The sequence below is a fragment of the Hippocampus zosterae genome, chromosome 3 (assembly GCF_025434085.1).
Source record: "Hippocampus zosterae strain Florida chromosome 3, ASM2543408v3, whole genome shotgun sequence".
In the NCBI taxonomy this organism is placed as follows: Eukaryota; Metazoa; Chordata; class Actinopteri; order Syngnathiformes; family Syngnathidae; genus Hippocampus; species Hippocampus zosterae.
In genome coordinates this window covers 2,775,201-2,784,537 of record NC_067453.1, presented here as the reverse complement: position 1 = coordinate 2,784,537, position 9,337 = coordinate 2,775,201, and positions in this window count along the sequence as shown.

Genomic DNA, 9,337 nt, shown 5'->3' with positions numbered 1-9,337 from the left:
GTCACATGCGTTGCATCCAGCCTTGTCTCTGAGCTAGTTGTACCCCGTGTTGAACCAAATTATTCTTCACGAAAAAAAATGTATCACGGTAGGTAAAGTGTGTAGACCGCTGACAGCAGTGACGTGCAGGCAGGGGAGGCAAGGGAGGCTGTCCCTCCCCTTTTGTCAGGAGAGTGGAATTATTGCATGTGTTGGCAGAGAAAGATGAAAAGTTAATGAGAGACCTGGTGACATCCACTTATTCTGTTTCATCAAACAAAATACAGGATATTTAAATGAAGCAGTCGATGTGATCATAAATGACATTAAGAAAGAGATTAATGCAGCCCCATTTGTCGCAGTCGAAGCAGATGAGACAACTGATGTCACAAATAAAGCTCAGATAGCTGTCATTTTATTTTACATGACGGCAAGTACGAGTGACTTAGGTGAAGTAGCCTGTCAGATTAAGGAGTCATTTTGGGGATTTGATGATGTGAGTGATGATCGACGTGCTGCTTCTATGGCTGAGTAATTTTGGGGAGTTTTGGAAAAGTACGACTGGTCGCCCAGACATATGATCAAGTGTCTGTGATGGCATCAGATCTTAATGGGGTGCTGGCTCAAATAAAAGAAAGGGTTCCAGAGGCCCCGTTTACCAACTGTTATGCACATTAATTAAACCTTGTGCTCTCACTGTTGCAAAATGCATGCCTGAGTGTCGAACATTTTTTTTTAAACAGTGGAAGGACCCGGGTCATTTTTCAGCAAGTCAACAAAACAAACTCACTTAATGGATGAAGTTATGAAGCTGTGTTTACCTCGAGCAGTACCCACTAGATGGAGCTCAAATTCAAGGCTGGCGCCTCCCTTACCCCAACCATCACTGCATGTCACTGGCTTACAGCAACTGTTGATTCATCTAATTGTTTGCTTGCAACAATTATCTCAATAGATTGTAAGAATTAACTTATTATATTGTGTGACTTTAATTAGAATTGGCTCGATGGAGCGTCTTGTGGGGATAAAATGTCTTTCTCAAATTTGAATCCAGCCAGTTAATTAAGGATCCTAATAGAATTACACCTTCATTTCGACTGGATTCGTGTGTCACATCCTACCAGAATCGTAAATACAGGTGTTTTATCTGAATGCCGTGGGGATCATTCGACAGTTTATTGAAGATTCAGAATTAAATTTCCAAGATCTCCACCTAAATTCATTAGAATTAGGCACAACAAGAAAATGTATAACAATACTTTTATTTCTGATATTCCATCCATCCATCCATCTTCTACCGCTTATCCGGGGCCGGGTCGCGGGGGCAACAGCTTTAGCAGGGAAGCCCAGACTTCCCTCTCCCTAGCTACTTCTTCCAGCTCTCCCCGGGGGATCCCGAGGCGTTCCCAGGCCAGCTGGGTGACATAGTCTCTCCAGCGTGTCCTGGGTCTTCCTCGGGGTCTCCTCCCGGTGGGACATGCCCGGAACACCTCACCAGGGAGGCGTTCAGGAGGCATCCGAATCAGATGCCCAAGCCACCTCATCTGGCTCCTCTCGATGTGGAGGAGAAGCGGCTCGACTCCGAGCCCCTCCCGGATGACCGAGCTTCTCACCTTATCTCTAAGGGAGACCCCGGACACCCTGCGGAGAAAACTCATTTCGGCCGCTTGTATCCGGGATCTCGTTCTTTCGGTCACGACCCATAGCTCGTGACCATAGATGAGGGTTGGAACGTAGATCGACCGGTAAATTGAGAGCTTCGCCCTTTGGCTCAGCTCCTTCTTCACCACGACAGACCGATACAACGTCCGCATCACAGCAGACGCTGCACCGATCCGCCTGTCGATCTCTCGCTCCCTCCTGCCCTCACTCGTGAACAAGACCCCAAGATACTTAAACTCCTCCACTTGGGGCAAGATCTCCCCCCCGACCTGGAGGGGGCACTCCACCCTTTTCCGACTGAGGACCATGGTTTCAGATTTGGAGGTGCTGATTTTCATCCCAACCGCTTCACACTCGGCTGCGAAACGCTCCAGTGAGAGTTGGAGAGCCCTGTTTGAAGGAGCCAACAGCACCACATCATCTGCAAAAAGCAGGGATGCAATACTGAGGCCACCAAAACGGACCCCCTCAACGCTTCGGCTGCGCCTAGAGATTCTGTCCATGAAGGTTATGAACAGAATCGGTGACAAAGGGCAGCCTTGGCGGAGTCCTACCCTCACTGGAAACGATTCCGACTTACTGCCGGCAATGCGGACCAAACTCTGACATCGGTGGTATAGTGACCGAACAGCCCGTATCAGGGGGTTCGGTACTCCATACCCACGAAGCACCCCCCACAGAACTCCCCGAGGGACACGGTCAAACGCCTTCTCCAAGTCCACAAAACACATGTAGACTGGTTGGGCGAATTCCCACATACCCTCGAGAACCCTGCTAAGGGTGTAGAGCTGGTCCACTGTTCCACGGCCGGGACGAAAACCACACTGCTCCTCCTCAATCTGAGGCTCGACTTCCTGACGGACCCTCCTCTCCAGCACCCCTGAATAGACCTTACCAGGGAGGCTGAGGAGTGTGATCCCTCTATAGTTGGAACACACCCTCCGGTCCCCCTTTTTAAAAAGAGGGACTACCACCCCGGTCTGCCAATCCAGAGGCACTCTCCCCGTTGACCACGCGATGTTGCAGAGGCGTGTCAACCAGGACAGCCCCACAACATCCAGAACCTTGAGGAACTCCGGGCGGATCTCATCCACCCCTGGGGCCTTGCCACCGAGGAGCTTTTTAACCACATCGGTGACTTCAACCACAGAGATAGGAGAGCCCACCTCAGAGTCCCCAGGCTCTGCTTCCTCCAAGGAAGGCATGTTGGTGGAGTTGAGGAGGTCTTCGAAGTACTCTGCCCACCGGTTCACAACGTCCCGAGTCGAAGTCAGCAGCGTCCCATCCCCACTGTACACAGTGTTCGTGGTGCACTGCTTCCCCTTCCTGAGACGTCGGATGGTGGACCAGAATTTCCTCGAAGCCGTCCGGAAGTCGGCTTCCATGGCCTCACCGAACTCTTCCCATGCTCGGGTTTTTGCCTCGGCGACCACCGAAGCTGCGTTCCGCTTGGCCAGTCGGTACCCGTCAGCTGCCTCTGGGGTCCCACAGGCCATAAAGGCTCGATAGGACTCCTTCTTCAGCTTGACGGCATCCCTTACTGCTGGTGTCCACCAGTGAGTACGAGGGTTGCCGCCACGACAGGCACCAACCACCTTACGGCCACAACTCAGATTGGCCGCCTCAACAATAGAGGCACGGAACATGGTCCACTCGGACTCAATGTCCCCCGTCTCCCCCGGAACATGGGAAAAGCTCTGTCGGAGGTGGGAGTTGAAACTCCTTCTGACAGGGGATTCCGCCAGACGCTCCCAACAAACCCTCACAATACGTTTGGGTCTGCCAGGACGGACCGGCATCTTCCCCCACCATCGGAGCCTACTCACCACCAGGTGATGATCAGTTGACAGCTCCGCCCCTCTCTTCACCCGAGTGTCCAGAACATGCGGCCGCAAATCCGATGACACGACCACAAGGTCGATCATCGAACTACGGCCTAGGGTGTCCTGGTGCCAAGTGCACACGTGGACACCCTTATGCTTGAACAAGGTGTTCGTTATGGACAGTCCGTGACGAGCACAGAAGTCCAATAACAAAACACCACTCGAGTTCTGATCGGGGGGGCCGTTCCTCCCAATCACGCCCCTCCAGGTCTCACTGTCATTGCCCACGTGAGCATTGAAGTCCCCCAGTAGAACAAGGGAGTCCCCAGCAGGAGTACTCTCCAGCACACCCTCCAAGGACTCCAAAAAGGGTGGGTATGCTGAGCTGCTGTTTGGTGCATATGCACAAACAACAGTCAGGACCCGTCCCCCCACCCGCAGGCGGATGGATGCAACCCTCTCGTCCACCGGTGTGAACCCCAATGTACAGGTACTGAGCCGGGGGGCAATAAGTATGCCCACACCTGCTCTGCGCCTCTCACCGTGAGCAACTCCAGAGTGAAAGAGAGTCCAACCCCTCTCGAGAGGACTGGTACCAGAACCTAGGCTGTGTGTGGAGGCAAGTCCGACTATATCCAGTCGGAACTTCTCTGCCTCACAGACCAATTCGGGCTCCTTCCCCGCCAGAGAGGTGACATTCCATGTCCCAAGAGCTAGCTTCTGCAGCCGAGGATCGGACCGCCAGGGTCCCCGCCTTTGGCTGCCGCCCAGCTCGCATTGCACCCGACCCCTTTGACCCCTCCCACGGGTGGTGAGACCATGAGAAGGGGGACCCACGTTGCCTCTTCGGGCTGAGCCCGGCCGGGCCCCATGGGTGTAGGCCCGGCCACCAGGCGCTCGCCAACGAGCCCCACCTCCAGGCCTGGCTCCAGAGGGGGGCCCCGGTGACCCGCGTCCGGGCAAGGGAAACTGGATACCATCGATTTTATCTGTCATTAAGGGGCTTTGTGAGCCATGCTTTGTCTGGTCCCTCACCTAGGACCTGTTTGCCATGGGTGACCCTGCCAGGGGCATAAAGCCCCAGACAACTTAGCTCCTAGGATCATTGGGACACACAAACCCCTCCACCACGGTAAGGTGACGGCATACGGAGAGGTATTTCTGATATTCTGAATTTAAATTGGGAAATATTTAGTTTGATTCCAAAGGTTCAAAATAAATATGGATTTAGTTTTCTGTGCTTTATCAATACCCTTCTTCAAGTTCACCCTACTCCTGGCTGCTTTTTGTGTCACCTTGCAACGTGACACAAGTAAATTAATAAACAGAAAATCACTTTCAACAAATTGGCACAGAAGTCCTGTTAAGTGAAACAAACAGTGCAATCACAAGACAACATAAACAATGAAACCATGGAATTTGAACATGAGCATCTCGAAAATTCAAACACTTGGAACTCTCAGAGTGAGCAAGGCGATTAATCTGACAGGTGACTGCCAGCGTTAAGTCCTATTAAAGTCCATTGCGCGTGGCACGAGCGGCGCTGTGGGGGGAGCTTCCCCAATCTCAGCTTTACTGGATAATGATTGACAATGGGGCCTCTCTGGTGCACTGTTGCAGGATGACTGGGACCACACTGTGAACATCTCATTGTTCACGAGACTTCACCATTTGTAGTTTGCATCAGATCCACTGTCGCTCAAAAAACAAGACTCCTCTGTGAGCATCTCATCTTCTCTGCATGGTGATGACGGTAGGGTTGCGAGCTTTCAGATCTGGAAATAAGGAACACTCCCCATGACGTCACGGCAAAACCACGCGAGAGAAAGAAATTTGAGGTTATAGCTCCCCAAATCCCTGAAATGCATAGAATTTGACAGAACAAAATGCTGGGCCCTGGGGTGACTTTGTGGTCAGTGAGGAAGGAGAAATCAAATATGAATTTAGATGACAATGTTGAAAATTGAAAGCGCTTGAATAGCAATGAACAATGTTACAGTATTTATTTATTTATTTATTTTATAGACTGAAGTAGAATCTGAGCATCGTCTTTTGGCTATTAGAATGTGCTGTAACTTTTTAAAAGCCTACCTGGGGACCATTTTACTGAAAAAGGACAAAAGTGCTATAAATGGGTATACCTTTAAGAGGAAGAAAAGAACTGAAACACTTGTAAACTTGTGTGTCTGTACTGTACATGTTCTAGGCTGAATAGACGGAGCTCGGCTAAACTTGAGCATCCTGTATTACATGAACATACTGTAGAATGTTGTAGCAAAGCCTGTCTGGTGACACCTTCACTACAGTAAACATATCTATAGTAATGATAACTAGTGCATTGCTAGGAAATAATCATGGCAGGCAGGGTAATGGGTCTGGGCTGCCTGCATGCACACAGAAAGACAGGATTTGGCACTGAGAAGAGAAGAACGTACCACACGTACGCTACACTTGCAGGTCCGCAGGGGGTCCTGTGTAGCTCCCGCAAATACCGTGTTGTTGTCTTTAATATTTCCTGTCTTTTACTTTGTTCATTATTGTTAAATTCTGTGTTCACCTTTGTGTGTGACAACCGCATGGGACAATTAGGAAAATACACGGGGCAGGTGGTAACTTGAGTCAAATAGGGTGTAGCAGGCTTTATCGGGTTCATCACTGGACCACTCTTGAAGATGTGTGTTGACCTGATGAGGGTAGTTTTTCTTTTTAGCCTTCACAACAAGGTATAAGAGGGGAAAAAGGGGCAAATGATCAATTATGCAGACAAATCAGTGCATGATTCAATGTGAGAAGGTCGAATTCACCATCTTGAAGTCCCGAGCAATGTCTTCCATTTACCGGTACTTGTACTGAGGAAACTGTTTGGCTCCAAAACATTCATAACTGATCAAATTATTGACAGATTTTGACACAAATCGATTTGTGAAAAACATCAGACATGCAGTTATCATCCCAGATCCCAAGGTAAGCATGTAAAGGGGGCATATTAAATATTAATTCAAATGCTCTCCAAGAAACACCACAAACAAATAATGAATTTGAATTAATATAATTGTTATTTTATGTTTCTCTCTATCACAGTGTGGAATCACTCGACACATAAAAGCTTTGAAAACAAATCTTGAAAAGTAAAATTTTGACCATAATTGAGAAACATTTTAATGAAGGTCAAAACTGATATTGAAGCAAATCTATTGTGGCTTCATATTTGGAAATCGGACTCCAGTGAAGTAGGGCCTCACCAGTCATGAACCGCACCGCAATTCGCCGGATGGTGCCGATCCTGCTCTGATGTTTTCAATGTTGCCTTGCAGCTGCAAATGAAAGCGGCAGCTTGTCCTGTACGCCCTTTGGGAAGGTCATGCCATCATTAGGTGAGGCATTTAATTTATTTTCCTTTTGTTCTTGTGCAGGTTCAAATGCTGGTTTCTTTTAGGCTGGTCTTGCCATGCGACATTTCTTCTTCATACTTCCATAATTAATCAACTACCAGAGTTGAGATTTGTCCCTCATACTTAGACAATAATATTTGAACAAACTTCTGGCCTCTTAATTAAACATCTTAGAGTTATTCGTTAATTTATTGTCTATATTGCTGGCATTGGGCCAACTGGTCCCTGGCCTACTCACTCTATACATCAGTTGGCATAAGGGCAAATATGCACCTTGATAAGTTCTCAATGTCATGAGCAAACAGTGGCTCATCAGCCTGTCTCTACCTTTGAGATGGCTCTTAGCGTGGAACATTGGGCTGTCCAAAACACCACTATTGGGGATTAACTAAAGATGTTTCTTTTGTCTGTTTCTTTTGTCTGTTTCATATGGGCTAAGCAGGAACAAGCAGGACAAAGCTTCCTATGTAAGGCACATGGCCAGCTGTCGTGTCTTATTCCTCTCAGTTCAAATTGGCATGGAAGGCCTTGTAGTCTGTTTTAGCAGAATATTCTGGCATCTTGACATTGGAGGGTGCCATCACAATTGCACTACCCACATAATTCAATGAGCAAAACAAGCATTGATCGCCAGCTTCCTCACAGTCCGCTTCAGGTGGGTTGCTCTGAAACACATTTGGGGTTCATATCACAGCCCCTCGCACCACCGGAAGTACTGTCGACCACTTTGACACATGGGTAACCGTCATCACTTAATTTTCACATTGTCATACCGCCGGCTTCTTCTGAAACCAGTGTAGCATTGCAGAGTTAATCAGTCCAAGTGGCGAGCAAGAAACACACTCAACAAAAATTACTGTCGAGCGCAAATGTGTCAAGACAACAGCAGTGTGAACCAAATGCAGAACTTTGAATCAGTCTACTCTCTCCTCACCCATGCCTTCCAACATTCTCAATTCTGTTGCCTTAACAGCCCCTCCAGACGATAGGAATGATCACATCATTTACTGTTCTTGAAAACAAAAGTCATTAAATTCAATGATCTTGGAGATCAGGGATGCCCAACCTTTTTCGACCAAAGATCTACCTTTTGATCAACCAACCTCCCGCGAGCAATTGAACCGTTACCACACACTCATACACATGCACTTACACATGCATGCCCTGATGAGCAATAGCCATAATAGCCCCTAAGATGAACGAAATAGAAAAAAAAAGTTGATGCAAAAGTTTGTAAGTTTGTGAAAAGCAAATCAGAATCCTACCTTAGTAGTGACCTGACGCGCAGGCACAGGACACACTAAGCGTATTAACGATCGTAGCTCATGTGTGCGAGCTGCAATTCCAGACTGCTGACCGCTAACCACTTCCAGTGATGCAGGTCATGCGCCACCATAGGTTAAAGTTGACCTGCTTTTTAATTTTATTTTATTGTTGAAATACTTTTTGTGAAAGTGAGACTGAAAAGATGCTAAGGGTGCAGTGTGTACTAACACAAAAATATATCATATTAATAACAATGATACAGACAGACAATGTTTTGGGTGGTTGTTTTTTTTTCCATCTATGCCGCTCGCAACTTGAGACCAGTCTCCAAGCTCTCAGTCAATCGCAATCAACATAAATGGCAACCCTGTTGTAGATTACCAAACAGCCCAAATACTTATTCATAGTACAACAGAATTCCTTGTCTTATAATATTCAAAATTTTTTCAATATGATTTGGAGAACCTCCTTTCTGATACAGTTTCTGACACTGATTTTGGTTTTCCTGGTCACTTCTCCAGTCGTTTCTCAAGGCCTTGTCAGTTTTTGTCATGTTTCTCTGTTGATGATCACTTAGTGTCCACCCCAGAAGCCTACTCGAGAGACAATTACATGGGCGCCTGATTGGCCATTTTACGTGATGGCCAATGTCGGCTACCCCAGTGGTGGCTGCCCTCTGAATTTGCTCTGGTGAAACAGGCCCTGCGGTCGCCTTTCAAACCTGTTCCGTTGGAGGACGTCTTGGGGCTGCCCCCTGAACCTGCTCTTGCGGTGCAAGCCCTGAATCCACTTTCCAACCCTGCTCTGGAGGCACAAATCCTGGTTGTTGGTCTTAACTACTGCATTGCTTTCAGACTCTTGGGATCATTTACACAATTGTCATTTTATCAGTTCTGACAACGTAACATCTTTCAATTCTCATTGACTCTATATTGAAGGAAAATGATGTTTGCTGATCTCGATTAAACGGACAGTGTGTCTGCAACTTAAGGAAATACATACAAGTGAATAGCTGTGTTCTCATTCCAGCTGTATATCGTAAAGAAGTGACATCTTAATTTTGTGAAATTGGATAATTTTGACCACAACATATAATTATTTCAGGTAGTAAGCCAAGGTATCATAATTGGTAGTGACTGACGAAGAGGAGACAAACCTGTTTGTCCACTTTGCAAAGCCATAATAGCCTTCATCAGGTACACCACCCAGCTCGTG